Here is a 21,038-nt window from a genome sequence, read left to right on the forward strand (position 1 = left end):
TTTCAGGTAAATAAATAAATCTTAAAAAAAAAAAAAAGAGGAATCTCAGTTTATTTCTCTGAGCAGGGCAACAATGAGAACTATCAGATATGCGCGGCTGCCCAAACCTTCCCCAAGAAGCAAACTGGTTTTCCAAAGGATGAGCAGCTAATAACACATTCTACAAATACCTGCCACTTGGTTAATAGCCAAAGCCAAGTTAATGTGTCCTGGTTCTCCACCAGGGTCACCCGAGGCTTGAACCCGGGGTTCTTCACTGTGGTGTGGTTTTGAGCTCAAAACAACGACAAAGGGGATCCCTGGGTGGCTCAGCGGTTTGGCACCTGCCTTCGGCCCCGGGTGCAATCCTGGAGTCCCGGGATCGAGTCCTTCGACGGGCTCCCTGCATGGAGCCTGCTTCTCCCTCTGCCTGTGTCTCTGCCTCTCTCTCTCTCTATGTCTATCATGAATAAATAAATAAAATCTTAAAATAAAACAAAAAACAAAAAACAAAACAACGACAGAGACCATTTTCTTCTGACTCCCTGCCGGAGTATTATCGCTTTGCTTCCTGTACTCGCTGCTGTAACAAATAGACCAGACATTTTTTTTTTCATGGTTAACGTAATAGGGGTATATTTCTCCATCGTCATCTCCTGCCTGGCAGGCTTTCCTCCACTTGATGACCCTGAGACGCAGGCTGCTTCTGCCCTGCCCGTATCTCGCCTGAGATCAGTGATGACCCAGTCCCATGGGAGAGGGAGCAGAGAGGCTGATGCACATCTAGCCGTCTCTGCCTCATTTCCTTTAGTAATGAGAGTAATGGATGGGCCTTATTTTCTGAGGTCCTTTACACCGCGGTGCCACTTTAGAACAGGCCCAACATTTACGTTTCGCCCCTTATACAAAACCTTCAACTGCCTGTGAAAGTCGTGGAGCAAAAGGGCTAACGCTGCATCCCTAGTGTGTGTGTGTGTGTGTGTGTGTGTGTGTGTGTGTGAATTCAGGCCTGTCAGGACCTGTCCCGAAGGCTGAAAGGAATTCTGTTTGCATGAGGTCCGGAGGAGCTTCAAGGAGAGGCAGCGTGTGGCTGGCTGAGCATGAGACCAAGCTGGGCATGAGAGCAGGAATCCTTTACCTTGCAGGCAGCGAGCTGGATGAGGAAGGAAACCCTACAAGAAAAGACAATGGTCTGGAACCCCTAGGCCTATGGATTCTGCGCACGGTGCATGGGGCTGGCTGTACAGGGACGTAGGTAAAGACGGCGCCCTTGGTACTTCTGGGATTTACTGCTATAGAGAATCAAACCTGCTACACAGCTTACTGTGTACACATGACTCTCCTACTCTAGTGTCTTCATCACATGCATAACTTAATTATTACAGAAAATGCTTATCCGGGGAGACAGAAGTTGCAGACAATTTTATTGACCATTGCGAGAACTTCCCGATAGGCGTATCAATTCTTTATTTTTAAAAAATTTTAACAAGATTTAACTTATTTATTTGAGAGAGAGGGGGAGAGAGAGAGAGAGAGTGAGAATACTCATGTGAGCAGAAGGGAAGGGAAAGGGATAAGCAGACTCCCTGCTGAGCACGGAGCCCATTGCAGGCTCCGTCCTACGACCCTGAGATCATGAGATTTTGACCTGAGCCAAAGAGTCTGACGCTCAACTGACTGAGCCACCCAGGTGCCTCTCAAGTTGTTAATTTAATTTGAATTTTAAAAAGCATTCAATGACAGCTTATAACCTAAACCTTTGGCTTCCAAAATCCTTGCTTTGTTTTGTACATCCATACTAGATGATGGTATCATGAGCCTTCCTCGGCCCCGAGCACACCGCACACCAAAACCCTGTCTTAAGTCAGACTTTGAGATCTCAGGACCTCCTTAGCCGCCCGCGCTCTGAGAGGCTATGAGACTCCACGGACAAGTGCTCTCCTTCACCGCGGTAGCAACAGGCTCAGCTTTGCCCGATCAGTGCATTGTTTGGGTGATGCTCTGCACAGCCAGCGCTCCATGGTGTCTTCTGGTCCAGGGGATTCGTGCCAGCTTCCGAAGGGGAGGGAAACCGTGAGGGCATGAGCATTGTACTTAGGGGAAAAGATTGTCCCCGTGGCAGGTCCAAGCCACTGAGCGGGCCCAACTGTCTCGGACTTCAGCTTACCATGTAAGACGAGGACCCACCTCTAGACTGTGACTGGGAGAAATACAACAGTAGCCAGAGTCCCTGTGAGATGGCAGGATGCAGCGTCCCTGTAGGAAGATGCTGGGAGCGGACTGTGGCAGAAGGACGGGGAAAATAAATGCTGCCCAAGACCATGCTCAAGACGCCCGAGGGGCCCCTGAACTGGCAGCAGTCGATTCCACCAGGTGAGCCCCTTCGCCCAGATCTGGGCTACTTTTCCCGGCACTGTGCACCCCAAGCCAGGGATGCATGGCTATGCAAAAAGATTGGCATTTGGGAGACCCCCGTCGTAAAAGTGGAGTCCCTCTGTGATCTGCTGCCAGAGACCAGAGCAGCTGCTAGAAAGAGGAAATACTGGAAGAGCCGAAGAATGCCTGTGAGCTGCCCAAAAAATGGAAGAGAGAGAGAGAGAAGGCTCATGGGCTCTGGGGTCTGGAGGAAGAAAAAGAGGAAAGGAAATGAAAAACATGTGATATCCATGGTAGGAAAGAGTCGGGACCACAGGAGGACAATCTACCACAAGAGAAGATAGCTGCCTTGGTCCCCACGAACTGAGATATTATCAGCCCCGAGGACAATAGGACTGTGGACCAGCATCTAATTCAGGGCTGGGTGAGGGAGGGGGGGAAGAAAAATTTATCATCACTGCAGGGTAAATATTTGCATTAAATGCCTCTGATAAAACCTTCACTTTCCCCTGGAGAAAATTATCAGGTCATCATTGGTCATTCATACCATAAATTAGATTAGTGAATCAGCTCACTTTCCTCCTGATAGTTACAGGAGGAGGGAGAAAAGTTGAGTTTGTAGGAGGGTAGGGGGAGCTGGAGGGGCGTAGGGGTCCTGGGGGCAGGCGAGGGGAAAGTCATGAAGAGCTTGGCACGCTTCAGAAGAAATCAGATATGACAGGATGTATAATGGGGCCCTGAAGCCAGAGGAAGTAGTATGACATTCAGTGCGTGTGTGTGGGATGTTCACAGGGGGGGAAAGGGCACCAAACAATCTCACTTATGAATTTCTTTCCCAGGCCAGAAATTCTGCATCCTTAGTCGAGCACTGGCTGGAGGTTTCTATCTGTGTGATGGAAATACTTGGTTAGCACTGGCCGATGTGCCTGAAAAAACGAATATTTTACTTTAAAGGTAGTGTGGAAAAGACTTTAAGACTAAAACAGAAACCTCAAAGATCTGAGCTTTATTTGTGAAGACAGTGGCCCATTTCTCTGCAAGTGGTGCAGATCAACCGCTGGAGGATGGAGAGAGCCTCTTCACTCAAACCCACGTGCTGAGAAACCAGCACTGAGGATCTGAGAACTGGGTCTGTGTCCTTAGAGAACCCTGGTGGCCTTCAGCTGAGCTTTCTGTTATATGTTTTGAGGCCTCGTAAGAATTGTAAACTGTCCTTTCTCCTAGTTTTCCGGCTGCAAAACAGAAAAAAAATAAATAAATAAAAACAAGGGCCAAAGAGTTATTTCACATGGAGAAGGTCCCAGGAAGACCCAAATAATTCGTCAAGTGGAACAGATGGGGTCAGAGAAAAAGACTGGGACAGGACATCCATCTGAAGAGCCTGGTCCTTGTTGGTAGTTGACCCCAAAGACATCCTGAGAGTCCTACAACCTCTGAAAGTGACCCATCATCACCTGCATCATCAGCCTCATCATAGTAATATTTACTTAGCTAGCAAATATATACATGGAACACAGAATGTTGCATTAAAAATAACATATATTGAGCTTACCATTAACACGGAGAAGTTTAAAGAGGTAAACAAACAAAACGATTGGTTTTAATCTTGCTTTTGATAAAGCAGATCAATAAACAAACCTATCCATGGTCACAAAACACAAATATACAGAGACACAAAATCCATGATTTATTTATTCAGCTCCTGATTGATGGACACATTCTGTTTGTTCTCCTCCTCCTCTTTTTTTATTTTTATTTAAAAAAAATTTTTTTTTATCACAGATTTTGCTGCCATGAAGATCTTTGTATGAACATCTTGGTGAACATTCACTCAGATGCCCGTATGTCAAATGTCCAGCACTAGGAATACACATAAAATCATGTTAGGTCACAGCCACCCTTCACTGAGCAACTACTATGGTCTGAGAAAAGTTCTCTATATATGTTTTTGGGTTTTTTGGGGGGGAGGGGAGAAAGCAAGCACACATGCATGAGAGGGAGGGTAAGGGGGTACGGAGGGGAAGAGGGTGAGGGGCAGGTGCCGAGGGAAAGACTGGTAAGCAGGCTCTACGCCCAGCCTGACTCCCACTCAAACTCATGACCCTGAGATCACGACCTGAGCTGAAATTAAGAGTTGGACGCTTTACCAGCTGAGCTCCCTCCAGGTGCCCCGAGGCTTCTCTATATTATTTTTAACCCCTATAGCAACGTAGCAAGGCCGTCAATGCCATCAGTGATTCCAGGGGATGAGCCTCCTCCTGCCCAGGTGGCAGAGCTATGAGTGGCAGCGCTGGACCCGAGCTCTCCGTCTTTGTGACTGGAGAGTGGCGCGGTCGTCTAAGGGTTATCAGGCCCATTTAAGATGAGATCGGGCAACGGGAAGGGCCTTAGCCATCTCCTAGCCCGAGTCTTTTAATTTCGGAGATGGCAGGGAGACCTCGAACTCTTTGCCAAAGACTGTGGAGCTAGGTTGGGACCGAGGTCTTTCCACCCAGGACAGTGTCCTCTTAAGCACGGTGGTGGGTTCGCATGTTAGGGGCCACCGAAGCCCTTTTTCCAGAGAAAATCTTGTATTTTCTCAGTGCTACTCTCCCTGAATCAAGGGAGGGGGCCCAGAGCCTGGCTGCCCCTCGTCCTCCACCCCTTCTTTCTCTCCTGGCACCACCGGGGAGCAATTTGAAAACCACTGGTGTGGAAGCCACATTGGTGGCATTCATCATCCTGGGTGTACTGGGCGACCCAAAGCTCTGGCGTCTTCCTCCACATGGCAGCGCAGGCCTCGGGGGCCACCCTGCATGCTCTGGGCCCCCTGGCCCCCATCCTCCCGGGGGAGGCCCTGGTGCTGGGGCCGCTGGGGCTTCTTGCTCATCGGGCACGCGATGACGGAAGGTGTGCTGGGACCCCGGGGTTGTAAGGCCTGCAATGATTAATCCTAGAAGCAACAGGGGAAGAGTCGAAGGAAGGAGAAATAATCAAGGCTTTTTTAAAGTGCGAAGCTTTCTCCTGCTGCCCGGGGTAGCGTTGGTGGAGAAGCGTGGCTGTGCGGCTGACAAGCGCGATAAGCCTTCTCGGGCCGGGCCGGATGCACCACGAGGAGATGGGTAAAAGCACCAGGAGCCATGCGTCTCTAAAGGAAGCCAAACAGGAAATTTGATGTGAATCATCAGCAAGGCGACTGTGTGAGTGCGGCCGTGCAGCTCGCCGGAGGTGAAGCGGGGCTGAGGGGCGACGAGTGGGAGAGGGCCTGGCAGCCCAGGCCGGGTTAGAGACGCAGAGTGCCCGGGTCCTGGCCCAGGCCGGGTTAGAGACACAGAGCGCCCGGGTCCTGGCCCAGGCCGGGTTAGAGACACAGAGCGCCTGGGTCCTGGCCCAGTCCGGGTTAGAGACACAGAGCGCCCGGGTTCCTGGCCCAGGCCGGGTTAGAGACGCAGAGCGCCCGGGTTCCTGGCCCAGGCCGGGTTAGAGACACAGAGCGCCTGGGTCCTGGCAAGCTGCTGTGAGCGGATCCTGCTGTCTCTGAGGCACCGTGGGAGCCTCTGGCAGACGGCGTGGCCGCGGCTCATCTTGTGCCCATTTGCCCACCGAAGTCTGTGTCACCTGCCACCACCACGGGGGCCAGGAGGCAGTTGGCAGTGTCACACTTGCTAGCAGGCACAGAATAATTGGGGTCACCCACAGGCAAGCCGGGCTCCATTCAGTACAGCCTCTGTCTGAAGTGGGGGAGGCCCCAGGAGCTGCTCTCTGGGAGAGGCTCTCCTACTCCCCAGTCTTCTACTCCCGTTGGTCACCCCCCCCCCCACAGGAAATAGGAGGGAAAGGTGGGAGCCGCGATGCTGACAGAAGGGTGGCCAGCTCCGAGCACCGAGAGAACGGGGGGCTCCCTTTCCTCCTCAAGGCAATCCTGGAGGTAACACTGCCTCCTGCTCCCACCGCCTCCCACCCCGAGCCTCAGAGGCGACCACGTGTGCAGGCCCGTCAACAGGCTGCCCACGAGAGGATATCGAGGTGGTTTGAAGACCTTGGAGTCCTATCCCGTGGGGACACTCACAGAGCACCGCAGGGCGGAATGGAAGTCGGTAGGAAGTGTGGTCCGAGGACTGGACTGGGACTCTGAGCAGTGGCTCCCAGGGCCCCTCTTGCCCCTGGACTCTTGGGCCTAACTTTCTTCTCTTTCCTTTCCTGTTGTATATAGAGGCTAGCCTCGAGGCGCTCTGAGGCCGTCCCCACCAGCACCCGCTGCCCCCCACCACCCCGCACTCCGCAGCTCCCCTCTCCAAGCCACCTCGTGTAGCGGGGACTCTAATGCTCACTGAGTATCTGCAATGACATCGTTCAAAGCACGTTATACATACAAACCCACTCAACCATACAACCCTTTATGGGTAAATACTATTACTTTTGTCTTATGGATGAAGGAACTGAGAGAAATTATGTGACTAGCTTTGGGTCACACAGCTAGGAAGCGCCCAAGCCAAGACAGAAACGCCATATACTACCCCAAAAGTGTATGGACAGTTCAAAAGTGGGCAGATGTGTGCTTGCTTCGGCAGCACAGATACAAAAGTGGGCAGAGGACTTGACACTTCTCTGAAGAAAACACAAACGGCCAGTAAGCACAGAAAAGATGTCCAATAATAACTAATCATTAGGGAAATGCAATCAAAACCATAATGAGGGATCCCTGGGTGGCGCAGCGGTTTGGCGCCTGCCTTTGGCCCAGGGCGCGATCCTGGAGACCCGGGATCGAATCCCACATCAGGCTCCCGGTGCATGGAGCCTGCTTCTCCCTCTGCCTATGTCTCTGCCTCTCTCTCTCTCTCTCTCTGTGTGACTATCATAAATAAATAAAAATTAAAAAAAAAAACCATAATGAGATACCGCTTTGCCTATTAGGATGGCTATTATTAAAAAAAAAAAAAAAAAGAAAAGAAAAAGCAGCAACAACAACAACAAAGAAACCAACCCAGAAAATTACAAGTGTTGGGTGAGGATGTGGAAAAATTGGTATCCTGTGCTTGCTTGTGGGAATGTAAGATGGCGTAGCTGCTGTGGGGAAACAGCGTGTTCTTCGAGAACCTAAATATGGGATTACTGCATTGATCCAGCAATCCCACTCCTAGATATATTTACCCTAGAGAACCGGAAGTAGGAACCCAGATAGATCCTTGTCCACCGGTGTTCACAGCAGCCTTATTCACAGTGGCCAAAAAGTGGAAACAACCCCAAAATCCATCTACAGATGAATGAACAAGCGCAATGTCATATATCCATACAATGGAATATTCTTCAGCCTCAGAAGGGAATGAAGTTCGGACCCAGGCTGCGACATGGATGATCCTTGGGGACATTATGCTACTTAAACCGGTCCCAAGAGCACAAACACCGCACGGTTTCACTTCCACGGGGCCCGTCCGGAATAGGCAAATTCACAGATACAGAGACTAGAGGTCACGGAGACAGGGGCACGGGCCGCTGTTGAAGGGGCGCAGAGCGTCTGCTTGAGATGAGGAAGAGGTTCTAGAGTAGTGACGGGGGCACCACAACGTGGATCTACTCTGGGCCGCTGAACCACACACTTAACAAGGGTTGAAATGGTAACTATTGCACTATGCGTATTTCACCACCACAACGGAGGGGTGCAGAGTCCTCCCTGTGGCTCGGGCGCCGCGGCCCCGGCTCCTGCCATCCCCTCCAGCTGGGCCGTAGCTCCTCCACCTGGGCCAGGCTCCCCCGCTGCTCTGGGCCCCTTTTCACCACCCCCAGGAGGAGGGTGAAGCCGTGCTGTTCAGCAAGAAGTCTTCCCCGGTCTACACCGGTGTCCCGGGCTCTGTTAGGAATCTCCCTAAGACTTGGGGGTCTGCGCCACGATGCTGATGATCCCAACACTGAATTATGTTGTCTTGTAGCAGCGTCTGCATGTGCGGTGACTCTGGGCCACCATCCAGCTTCTCCTGGGGCCCCCAGGAAAGGCCAGGGGTGGAAATGCAGCCCAGGCCGAGCGCAGGCTTCGGGCCTTGCCTTGAAGCCAACCTGCCGCTGACTTTTCCGTCCACTCTGGCCTGTCGCTCGCCTCTGCGGGGCCTGTGTTGAGGGACTTGCAATCTCCCACCTTGGGACCGAAGGGGGGACAGCTGAACGTGGTTGGGGGCCGCAGGAGGGGACTAGCAGGAGCCGGCCAGGCCGAGGTGGGCTTCGGAAGGCAGGTGGCCCCTCGGACACTGCTCTTGGAGGAGCAGCTTCAGGGACCTCCTGTGATACCAGCTCTGCCGTCTCCTCCCCGTCGGATTTCCTCGCCCATTTAGCTCTGGGCACAGACCCAGCGGGGAGGGACCCGGACCCAGGGCGACAGGGCCGTGGCTGGCCGCAGGTGTGGCCCGTGTGCAAACCCTGGCCTGCACTCAAGTCCCCCTCATTGCACCTCCCCCGAGTCGCTCGCAGGTAGGTCGCCCTGGGAAGAAGTGATGCAGCGGGGAGCCCAGGAGGGGAGGCGCGGGAAGAGGAAGCCTTCGCAGCGTCACACACTAGGCAGCGCTTTTGAAACATGCTAATTCATTGGAGGCACCCTCGGTGCCCCCCCCCCCCCACCCCCGGTGACGGAGGGCACAGGGGCTGCAGGTGGACGCGTCGAGACACGCCTGACCCGGGGCGGGGGCGGGGGCGGGGGCGGGGGCGGGGCGGGCCCTGCAGGCGCGGCTGCAGCCCCGCGCGGAGCCCTGAGGACCCCCCGCGGCCGGAGCGTGACGGCAGCGACCTCTAGCGCGCGGCCCGGGGACTGCACGCGGCGGGGAGTCCTCGGGAATTCGGGGAACAAAGGCGAGAGCCGCGCTCCGGGTCCCGCGGTCCGGGCGGGCGGCTGGGCCCTCCCCCCTCCCCCGCCCCCTCCCCGCCCCGCCCCCCGCCGCTGCCCGCTGCTGGGCTCCGCGGTTTTGCCCTTCCCTCGGCCGGTTTCCTCCAAGAGGAATCTGGTTTCCAAAGGCTTCTCGGTTGCCTTTGGGGCTTAACCCGGAGAGCTCGCCGCGGGCCCCGGGGTGCGGGGTGGGGAGGGGGGAGGGGTGCAGGGGTGCGGGGGAGGGAGGCGGGCGGGGGGTGGGGTGTGCGGGGGAGAGGGGTGGGCCCCGGGGGGTGCAGGGGGGAGAGGGGAGGGCCCGGGGGTGCAGGGGTGCCGGGGAGAGGGGCGGGCCCCGGGGCTGCAGGGGTGCGGGGGAGGGAGGCGGCTCCGGATGCGGGGGAGAGGGGCCCTGGGTGCAGGGCATGGCCCAGGAAGCCCCCGCTCCCCCGCCCCCCTGCTCGCCCCCCACCCCGCCCCCCACCCACTTGCACCCACTTCTTCAGAGCAGAGATGCTGCGTTTTATTTGTTTTTTAATTCACGTGTTTTGCTGTGCTCTTGAGCTGCGCGCGGCAGGGGTGCCGGGGTGCCGGGGTGCCGGGTGCCGGGTGCCGGGGTGCGGGGCCCTCCCGGGTCTTGAGGCCCCTCCGCCCAGGCGGTGGATGGGGCTGGGAGCGCGGCTGGGAGCGGGGTCATCCTCAGCGGTGACCTGCTGAAGCCCAGCATCGTGCGCGGGGTGGGGGGTGACTGGGGCGCACGGGGGCCGCGGCCCAGCGACTCGGAGCGGTGAGGAGCCAGGAGGCCTGCGGCAGGTGTGGGGTCGCCCAGCAGGTTGACCAGAGGGCATGGCTGGGCCTGTGGAGCCTGTGGCCCGGCTTGGGAACAGGGTTGGGACAGGGGCGGGGACAAGTTCAGGCCAAGGGAGAGGGCCCCAGGGAGGAGGCTAAGAGCTCGGGGCTCTGGGTGCAAGGGTTCAGCGCCCGGGGCTCCGGTGAGGTGGGAAGCTGTCCCAATCCCAGCCCGAGAAGGAAGAAAAGCAACATAAGGACGATGGTGTGTACAAGCGACACCAAGAGAAGAGGGTGCCTGTGGCTGGGGCGGGGAGGCTCGGAGGGGAGGCTCGAGGGGAGGCAGATTCAGCCGGATGAGGCCTACGAGGCCTACGGGGGGAAGACTCCCTCCTGGGAAAGGATGGGGTCTGTTCTGGGGCTGTGACGGGCCAACAGGACAGGGACGCCCAGAGCCAGAGAGGAAAAGACCGCGGGATTTGCCGGCGACCTGGACTAGGGGTTGGTCAGGAAGGGTTAGGACTCCGAGGCCACAAGGATTTCTCCGAAGCTCAGTCAGGGACCCCGCCCAGTGGTGGCTGGGCCAGCCGGGCACTCAGGCAGGGCCAGCTTTCCTGGAGGTAGACGGACGGTGAGCCGGGCGAGGATTGTGCCCTGGGAGCAGAGTCCCAGTTCTGGCTGTCCCCCTTCTATGCCCGAGGCGGGACTCGACCCCAGGACCCCAGGATCGTGACCTGAGCCACCCGGGTGCCCCACTTTCCCAGATGTTTACATGGCTCGTTCCTTCACTTGATTCAGCTTTCTGCTCAGACGTCACCTCCGTGGTGAGAGACCTTTCCTAGCTAAGGGGACACCCCTGACTTTCTCTGTCCCCTTGCCCCACTGTCTTTTCTTTATGGCACTTCACGGCCACCTGCTAGATACTTACCTGTGCTTTCTTGTAACTCTTCGGGCCGCTCTGTTACATCGAACACTGAACCTTCCGCACATCCAACAGCGCCCGACACATGGAAGATGTTCAATAAACGTTCATTCACCAGGTCTCTTTCAGATGTCTCTAGATGTCACACTGCTGGCATGTCTTTCCTCCTGGAGATGCTGTCGTCTTTATGATGTCAGTTCTTGTCTCCTACTTTTTGATTGCGATTTCTTTGTTTTCTCTTTTCCTGTTTTTCAAGGCTCGGGTTCTTCCCCGGTGCGCTTCTCTTGCTCCGCTTTATTCGCTGGGGACCAGGAGTGCCCTCAGAGCTTTCTCTCCCACAGCTGTGCCCCTGTCTTGGCATCTCATCTGAATTCCAGGCCCATATTTCCAGCTGCCTGGTGGCCATTTCCCATTTAGGAGTCTTCTTGTCCCCTAAAGCCCCCAAATCCTCTTCCACTGTTGGAGCCACTGTCCCCTGCCAGTGTCACTTCTTAAGGTAGAAAGAAAGGAGTAACTTTTCTCTTACTTTTCTTTCTTAGAAAGAAAGGTAAAAACTTTTCCATTTCTTTTTTTTCCCATCTTAACAATTTTTTCCCCCAATCCACACCAAGTCCCATAGTTTCTTCTTTCAGAATTCATTTAAGGAAATATTTATTTACTGCCTAGTGCATGCAAAACACCGTGTGGATGCTTTGGAGTTGGTGCTGTCAAGATTCATTTTCTACCCTCGGGGAGTTTGTAACCAAAGCTTAGAGGTAAAACATGTTCAGGAATAGTAATTTAAGGAGGAAAATAATGAGTTACAGATTTGAGTTACGAGGATGCAGAAGGGGAGAAAATGACTTCCACGTGAGTTCAGGGAGGCTTTGAGAAAGAGGGACATTTGAGATGGGTGTGAAAGTTAGGTCGTGCTCGGACATGTCGACCCTGGGGTTGGCCGTCCGGCCAGAGGGAATAGCATGGACAGACCTCCAGAGGCAAGACAGCCGTCAGCGAGGAGGGAAGATGACCACCGAGCTGGGGGGAGCCTAGAGTGGAGCCTCTAAGGGTGTGCAGGAAGGTGAAGAAGACAGGCAGGGCACTTACTTCTGTTCGAAGGCCTTGGAAAGATTTTCAAAAATGCTGTGCAGGTGAACAGTGCACTGGACCTGCGTTTCCGGAGAGTGAATCTAGTTCTAACTCAGCCTTGGAAATGGGTTGGGGATGAGAAATGCAAGACAGGGCGCAAGCATCCAGGCTGGAAGTCGCAGCCGCCCGCATGTGGGTGGGAGAGGTAGAGGCCGACGTGGAAGCCAGGCACGGGGGATCCCGGGGCCACTGGCGAGGTGGAATGAGCAGAACTTGGCATCCAAAGTTTGTGAACACGGAGCACAAACAAGAGGGAACCGTGGCACAAAAAGTGATGCTGAGATGTTGGGCCCCAAAGTGTCCGAGCCTCAAGCCAGAAACGGGGAAGACCGGAGGATCAAGTGTGCGGAGGAGAGTGGCCCGGGGGACATCCAGCATGGGGCTTTCTAATAGGTGATTCAGCCCGTGAGCCTGAAACTCATGACGGTGGCCAGACCCAGAAATGGCAACCTGGAGGCCCTCCCAAGGGAAGGGTGGAGGTCAAGAGGCCGACGACGGTCGCCAAGGTGTGGTTGAGAGAAGACGAGGTGGCCCAGGACGGTTCCTTGTGAAACCCCTATATTGATGTGCTGGGGGAGGAGGACTCCAGGGAAGGGGCGTGAGGAGAGGAGGGAGGGGAGGACGTGTCAGGAAGACGAGGGTGGCAGTTTCAGGAAGGAGTCGCAGACATCAGGCAGGGTGGAGGACCCGGGCAGGGTGACGACGGAGAAAGCGCGGTGGGGTTTACGTGACCCTGTGTCCTTCCGTCATCCTATGCCTCCCCCCATGCTCCCCTGTGGCGACCGTCCCCTCCCACACCTGGGAGCCTCCCTTCTCCCTGCTCCCGCAGGCCACCAACTCCACGATTCCTCTCTGATGCCAGTTCTCTATTCTGCGTGGAGCCAGAGAGGTGTCGTGGGAACAAAATTAGGCAAAGGGTGGAGAAACCCGCTCCCCTGGCTCTGCCAGCGAATTAGCCGTGGGCGCTCGGGCAGGGTCCTCGAACCCGTCGGCCTCTAAGTTCCCTTGCTCTCTAAGCCCTGGGATCTCCTTCTATAACAGCAAGACCCAAACAACTCTCCCAGGGTTTATTGGGGTCTCCCCCACACCCTCCAGTCTGCCTCTCCAGCCTCACTCTCCAGGTTCTCAATGTGCTCCGCATGGTCACACTGGTCTCCTCCTGGTTCTGTCACCAGCCTGCATGGATGCCCGCCTCTGTGCCTTCTTCCTCTTGGCTTTTCGTGCCTCCCCTCTGCCTGTGTCACTCCTCAACTCCTCCCCGGGCCAGCTCAGCCCCCGCTTCCTTCCAGGAAATGTTCCCTGGCCCCCCAGTTCTCACTGGTATGTCTTTCTGTTGAATTCCCGGGCATCTACACAGAACATCTAAATCCTGTTTTTAATTATTTTTTAAAAAAACTTGCCATTGTTTTGGGCACCGTTAGTCTCGGTTCTCCCGTGAGTTGTAAGCTCTTTGGGGGGGAAACGAACCACATCTTTTGTGTCCTTTGTATTTCTTACAGCATATTGCTCAGCATATGTCACCGAACGCCTGGTGTGTTCTTTATGTACATGCGTCGGTCAGCGTCCCTCTGAGAAGTGTAACACACAAACACCCACGGAGAGACTTATTTTAAGGATCGGTGAATGTGACTGTGGGGGCCTGGAAAGTCCTAAATCCATAGGGCAGGCAGCAGCCTAGAAACACAGGCAGCATTTCATGTTACATCTTGAGGCGATATCTCTTTGAGCAACCTGTTTTTGTGCTGAAGGCCTTCAACTGATTGGACGAGGCCCACCACAACCTTGAGGGTCATCTCCCTAAAGTCACCTATTGTGGATGTTAACCACCTCTACCAAATGCCTTCAGAGAAAAATCCAGATTACTGCTTGATTCAGTGACTGGGTGGTATAGTCTGCCCAAACTGACATGAAACCGACCATCACGGCACACTTGCTCGTGGAATCATATTGGGGGGTAATTCGTTGTACAGGATTCAGCAAGGGTGAATCTTCGGAACTAGAGTGGAAGGATCCATGAGAGACATTAGTAAGGAGCAGGGTGTCTCCAGGGTGTTCAGGGGGTGGAAGCACTACGGTGTTCCTGGGTGAGCTGGTTGCGGAGAAGTTTATGAATTAGCAGGAATCTGCAGATTCTGGGTACTTGGCGGTTAAGAGGAAGAGAGGGGGGCATTACTCTTAGAAGGTACTGGAAATATGTCTATGCAGAAAAAGGGGTGGGTGGGGTTGGGGCAAGATGGGGAGGGGGAGTAGGAGAAGAGAGTGAAAGGAAGAGAGATTAGGGAGAGAGAGAGAAGGAAAAAGCCAGCGAGTGAGAGAGAGAGAGACCCAGAACTTTAACATCCCAAGTCTTCGTTGTATATGGCTAAGTGAAACCGAGGTGAACGGAAGTGGCTTCAAAATTAGGCAGAGATTTTGCTTTTTCCTCAGGCACTAGACAGAAACTGATGAGAGACTGGGAATACGAGAACAAAGTCGATAGGAACCCACGGAAGGCAAAGCAGATGCCTCTAGTGAGGAGAGAGTTCTTGACAGATTTTCAGATGACATAAAGCCAATTTTTATCTGGAAAGGTTTATATCAGATGAATTTGGGGAGATAAAATCTTGAGGGAGTAAAAAAAAAAAGAAAACTCCCCCAAACAACCCAAACAAATACAAAAGCCAAACAAAACTGCTTATAGCAGAAATCCAGATATTTGCTGCAAAAACAATTAGTAATAGCATTGCTGGAGCATTCCCGAAATAGACGAGCTTCCCCATTAGCCTTCTGTGAATTCGAGCAAAGAGGCATCATTATACAAATTATACGCCTGGAGAAGGGGCTTCTGCACCGGGATGAACTTGTAAAAACGTTTAAACCGAAGGCAATTTCGCCTCTGTAATTTGCTCTATTCCCCTTGCTATCATCGAAGATATTTATGCCTGAGCAGATTTCTCACTCCCAATCTGATTTCTCCTCTTTCTTAATCCAGCCATGAAGTCATAAAATCCCCTGTTTGGGACAATATGATTTGCTGCCATGGAAACAATTACGATATCATAAATTCCTCCTTGCTCCGTGAGAGGAGAGAGGAAAAGCAATAACGCTGTGATTGTGCAGTTCGATAGTACCCGCCATCCGGCAGTCACCAACTAGTGAATGTCATCGATTCGCACATGGGGACAACGGCAGCGGCAGGCCCTTGTGCCTCGTCTCCAGCCCTGGGATTTTAGACCGTGGCAAGAATGTCCGGATACTTGTGACGCCCACCCCGAGGAGCAGCTAAGGAGCCAAACTCTTGGTCTCCATCGCTGTCCTCGGAGGGGACGGGGTGTCGGCTCCCCTCCCAGCCCCTGGGCTTCACCCACTGTCCCTAGTTGTGAGAGTATCTGGCGGAACCCAGTCTGAGAAACAAAAGGCCTTGGTGGTTGTCGCAGTGGTCAAAGTATTTACATCCATAGGACTAGGGAGGACGTTCCAGCGCTCTCCTCCAGCTCCACCCTGGCCTGACCCGCCCTCCTCCATCCTCTCTAGACGCTCAGCATCTTGGTTCCTGGCCATTGTTGAAGCTAAGGGCCTGGGGTGGCCCCTCCCACATAGAGACCCCGTCCGGGGCTCTGGAGGCACCCCAGCAATGTTCACCTGGACGGACTTCTGAAAACATCCACACTCTACCTTCCTCCTGTGTCGGGAGCTGTTGGACTGGCCTCTGGGATTCTGCCGAGGGGGTGGTCGTGGGGGGGGGGGGGTTAGGAATGCCTTGGGACTCGGTGGTTAGCAGTCACGTCGGTTGCTAGTTGAATTCTTGCTAGCCGTGGCTGAGGGCAGGGGCTTCCGGAAGCCTCTTCTTGCCTTGCCTGCGCTGCCCCTCCTGCCTGGTCAGAGGTAGTCATACGTCCCTAGGACCCATCACTGGAACCTGGCATTGTGGGCCCTCCTTCTTCAGGGAGAGATGTGCGACATGCAATAATTCATCCTTTATTTTGGAATGGATGCCCCGGCATTCCTTAGATCACCGGGAACCTAAGTTGTTGCTATTATTATTATTATTATTTTATTATTATTATTACTTTTTTCAAGGATGTGGTGGGTTCCTCAGCCTGCATACGGCTTATTTCCTAGCCTCCTGAGGGCACGTGCCTTAGTTAGGCTTGCAACGTACTTTCTAGCCACTTCTTGCTCATCCAACCCCATGAGCATAATGTCATTAGTGTATAAAAGGACCAGTGTGAGATTCTGTGGGATGTGTAACCAGTCTAGGTTTTTATTTTGGACTCTGTTAGGACAGAAGGTGGGAGAGTTCATATTGCCCTCAAACCCGACTATAAATATGCTGTTATGTGCTTCTGATCCTCTTTTTTGATAGAGACGGAGAAGAATACATTTGCCAGACCCGTGGCTGCGTTCCACATACCCCAGGCCCTGTGCATCTGCTCTAGCAAAAATGCCACATCTGGTAGAGCAGCTGCGTTGGCCTCGACTGAATGGCAGCCACCTAAACCGTCATCCTTCAGGATCTGTCTGATTTTTGCAGGAGCCAGGCTGGTGACCGGAATGGAGGTACGATGGGGTTCACCAACCCTATGGCCCCTTATGGGTTTTCTTCCTGCCATTCCCCGCAGAAAGCTATCTTGTTTTGTGATTTACTATTTTGAACTGGGTTTGGGAGGAGTGTGGCTTCCACTTGGCTTTCCCACAGACCAGTGTGGGTGTGTGTGCGTCCAATTTTTCATCTGGGGACCATGGAAATGATAACCGATGGGTCCTTGGATTCAGTGGGCCCAGTGTAAGCGAATCTGGGGCCTGGCTACACTCGTTTATTACCTGGAACCCTGTGTCCTCATTGGAAAAGGAGGGCCAGATTGATGCTTTGAGGCTCCAAAGGTCCGCGTCAAGTCAGCTCTTGTATTTGGTAGACCTCGCCATGTGCAGGGTCTCCCTGTCCTTGTGAGCCTGAGGCATAGGGCCACACAGCCTCTCTGGGGAAGGACTAGAGGAATTGTTAGTGGATGCACCTGCCATGATGTTGTAGGGTCCTTCCTCCCTGGACCCAGACTCTCTTTTATTGGGTTCCAGCAGGTCCATAAAACTTGCTGGGATCTATAAACTGGGCAAGGGATCATAGCTTTATACTGGGATGACACCCTCAGCACCCTGATCATTCATCCTTGATTACTTTTAATTTCAGATTGAGCAGCATCCTTGCTGGGCGCCCATTAATTTTGTGCGAGGGATGCTAACCCTAGAGCACACTGGCTGCCTCCGTCGTCTCAGAGGATTCAGAACAGTCTGGGAAGTGAAGATGGTTGAGGGCAGTTGCCCAGATATCCCCATCCCATGTCTCACTTGGACGAGATGGACTCCAAGGTCCATTTTCATCCTGAAATATCTTTCAAGAGTGACCTTTTCATCCAGGTCTACCCTTTCCTTGAGGGGCAGCCAGTCATGGGCTATAGGATAGACCATGAAGGTCTGACCTGTGGCTCTGCCACTTACCCCCTGTGGACCTTGAGCAACTTACTTGATGTCCGAGCCTCAGTTTCTTTATCTGTGGAATGGTAACAACGAAATACCTCCCCGGGAGGATGACATGAGTAAATACGTGTGAAGCATTTATAATAATGAGGTTGCCTTTCTCGAAGTATTTGTTGTCCTGGTTCCTTTGCTCAACAGGCTCGGATGCGGCCGTGAATCGTGGCTGCCTCGGCGGGTCTGCGGCCTGCTGCATTTACGTGCTGCTGTGGTTTGGCCTGTCTGGTGTTCAGGCCTCCCCCCGAGCCCCTCAAGGACGCAAGTGTGCTCTGTGGCCTCTCACTCCTGACACGGTGCAGCTGTTGGGCAGCTGTTCTCGCGGCTGAGCGAGCTGCCGGTGCATGAACGCCTGCCCTAGGCTGGGTCCGGCCGTGCGGTGAGTGCCCAGCCTTTTATTCTGCAGCAGCAGCTGGGTCCTCCCCCGGGGTGTGCACAACTGGATCCTCCGGGGACTGCCTGCTGCCTGACTCCTCTGGCGAGCCAGTCGTCCTCCAGGTGCTCCTGGGTCACCATCACCGCTGGCGTCGTCCACCTCACGTCCGCACCTGTGCTCTGGCTTCTTGCTCCGTTGGGCTTTTGTGCACTACTCATTCTTAGCTCTTCTCGGGCTTTCAGCTTATTGGTTAGCTCCTAAAACTCAGCGCCTCAGGTCTGCCCACTTCTGCGCTGACCTCCACGGAGCTTACGCTTTTGGTTCGCTCTCCAGGAGGTACAAAGCAGATGCCTTGTTTCTATTTTGGCTTCTTGTGCTGAGACCCTCACCTAGCTTCTGGCCTCTGGGAGCTGAAGCACCCTTGACAGGTTCCCATCTCCGAGCCTGGGTGTTTTTTGTTTTTTTTTTTTAATTTTTATTTTATTTTATTTTATTTTATTTTAAAAAAGATTTTATTTATTTATTCGTTAGAGACACAGAAAGAGAGAGAGAGAGGCAGAGACACAGGCAGAGGGAGAAGCAGGCTCCATGCAAGGAGCCCGACGTGGGACTCGATCCCAGGATTTCAGGATGAACGCCCTGGGCCGAAGGCAGGCGCCAAACTGCTGAGCCACCCAGAGATCCCATAAGCCTGGGTGTTTGATTGGTATTGCCCCATCATCCCTCCTGGAGCAGGGAAGGCACAGTCACCACCACTCCCCGCTCTGTGCTCAGGATTAATCCATCACCGCACTCTTCCCTTCTGTGTCCCGATGAGGTTGCAGAGCGTGTACAAACCCATAACCAATACTCCCCGCAGCCACTACCGATCAGAGTTGGCGCAGGAGCGACATCCTACTTGCCAACCCTGCATGAGATTGCGGCCTTCGTCCGTGTGACTTCTCTTTACTATTTCCCCTGTGCTTCTCTGCACCTGACCCACCTCCTGCCCATTTGACAGATGAAGCCTGCCCGTCATTCGGAGCTCCTGGCCCCAGCCGCACAGCTCTGGTGTCTGTTGGACATCGGCTTCCAGGTCTCTACAGGATCGGCCGCAGTTGTGCCTGTTAAGGGTCAAAGAGGACTCTTGGCCTACAGTCCCTCTACCACCGCCGTTCCTGAACTGTGCCTAGAAGCAGCTTCCCTGCCTGAGGTTTGAAGGAAGCCCGGAGAAGTCACAGATCTTTTCTGAAATGTACCATTTTCTTTTCTGTGTCTGTTTATGGGATTATCTTTGGGACAGAGCCCAGGTCAAATTGATTCAAAGTGTCTTCCCGGGAATTAATCGTGTAGATAGGGTCTACAAGAGGTAACCACGTTAAACGAGGTCATAGGGTGCTCACTGATCCAGCATGACCGAGATCCTTAGAAAAAGAGGCGATGAGCATGCAGGCGGACACAGAGGAGAGACGATGTGAGGATGGTGAAAAGGTGGCCATTCACATGGGAAAGGGAAGCATCAGAAGGAACCGGCCACGTCAACTCCTTGATCTTGTACTTCTAGTGTCCAGCCTACCCTAACTGGGAGAAAATACGTTTCCATTGTTTCATGTCCCCAGCCTGTGGTACTTTGTTATGGCAGCTCTAGTAACCTAAGACACATGGGGATGTTCTCCAGTGGGCCACTCCAGTGGGCTTCCCACCACTGCCCTGCCTGTCCCAGTTTAGCCATTCCCATCACTTCTCTGACCCCTGGAGGCCTCACAGGAACAGAGGGGGGTGTTTCTTCTTGATCAAGGGGAAGAGACCTCCATCTACTTCCCTCACGATCTTACAGAGTGGCAGGTTGAGAGATCCTGAATCTTGGCCAGGTATTCATACATTTCATCCCAAATAACCCTTTTATATACTTATGATTCATTTATACTCAGAGCGGCCTTGGGTAGCATGGTCAAGTTTATGCTTCTGGGACTGGTGTTTCTGATGATCCCAGGTCTGGGGTTTAGGAGCTTGAGCAGGTGTGGAGGGAGGGGAAGGTGGCTCTCAGACAGCAGAGCATGGAATCAAGAGAGATCCAAAGGAAAGTTCCGAGGCCATGTCTGAAATGAGGGCCACACAGAGGCTACACATGGAACATTCATCTGAAGAGGCTGGGAAGAGTCTTGGGAAACGAGGTATGAGACAACACGACACAGAATGGAGATATAGGTCAGACTGATCTGCTCCGGGTGATGGAGGAGGGTGGGGGAAAAAGCCATCAGGTCACCTGTAGAGTGCTTGTGGCTTTGTCCCTGGGATGGATGGGAGCTGTTGAAGGGTCAGAAGACAGTCCTATTGCCCTGCATTCAGGAAGGAGGAGCAAAGACCCTCCTCTTTGCTTCTTGGTAAGACTCACATAGGTTGTAGGCCTATATTTGGGAATCACAAACCAAATTAAAGTGTAGAAAGTTCACGGAGGACAGACGTCCCCACCTACCCCAGCACCCTAAGACCTCACCAGTTCACACACGCAGGATTAACAGGGAACTGGCGTCTGGTGGTAATAGTGTCTATCCTCTCCCTCCACCACTCTATCGTATTGTTTTTGTCCTGGAATATACTATTCTTATTTTGATACCTTCTGTGTGAGAAGGTAGAGAATTTTCCCTCCTTCTGAGGTTTCTGTGAGGATAGTTTTGTTTATGCTAGTGGAAGAAAAGCAGAGTTTTTGAGTAATAGGTTGAAGTAAGGCCAGCCTTTGCCCAAGGTGGAACAGACCATGCCAATAATTGTCCTCATCGCCTGTTTTCTAGATTTATCAGTGCTCATGAAGCAATGCTGGCACCATGCCTTTATTATTTCAACTATCCACTGTGTATGGGGAGAATAAATCATTTTTGTCCTCTCTGCACCATAACTTTATATACTTAAAGATTCATGGCTCCCCTTAATCTCTTTCCTCATAAAGCAAACACAGTTGTTCTTATTTGTGTTTTCTTGTAAGACTTACTTTTTAAAAAACCATTTCTTGTTCTCATTTTCCTTTGAAACTCCTTGGGTCTATGTTGATTTTGAAATTTGCAACTTGAGGAAGAATATAGTTAGTATTCCCACCGGGTTTGTACTTATGAAGGCCAAATCAAGAGTAATAAACACGCGCCTATTTGACCTTGGAG

At 53.2% G+C, this 21,038-nt stretch overlaps 1 long non-coding RNA gene across 2 annotated transcripts; it reads left to right on the forward strand.

The window, feature by feature from the left end:
* Positions 1-8,663: 8,663 nt before the first annotated feature.
* Positions 8,664-19,563, forward strand: LOC112658581 (uncharacterized). Of its 2 annotated transcripts, XR_004804363.2 has the most exons (4): positions 8,664-8,793; positions 16,366-16,559; positions 17,673-17,907; positions 18,436-19,563. It is a non-coding gene; the product is annotated as an uncharacterized LOC112658581 (long non-coding RNA). The 2 variants fall into 2 exon arrangements; XR_003135808.3 differs by lacking the exons at positions 17,673-17,907; positions 18,436-19,563 and adding an exon at positions 17,188-17,653.
* Positions 19,564-21,038: the final 1,475 nt, after the last annotated feature.

Source organism: Canis lupus, chromosome 12 (assembly GCF_003254725.2).
Source record: "Canis lupus dingo isolate Sandy chromosome 12, ASM325472v2, whole genome shotgun sequence".
Lineage (NCBI taxonomy): Eukaryota > Metazoa > Chordata > Mammalia > Carnivora > Canidae > Canis > Canis lupus.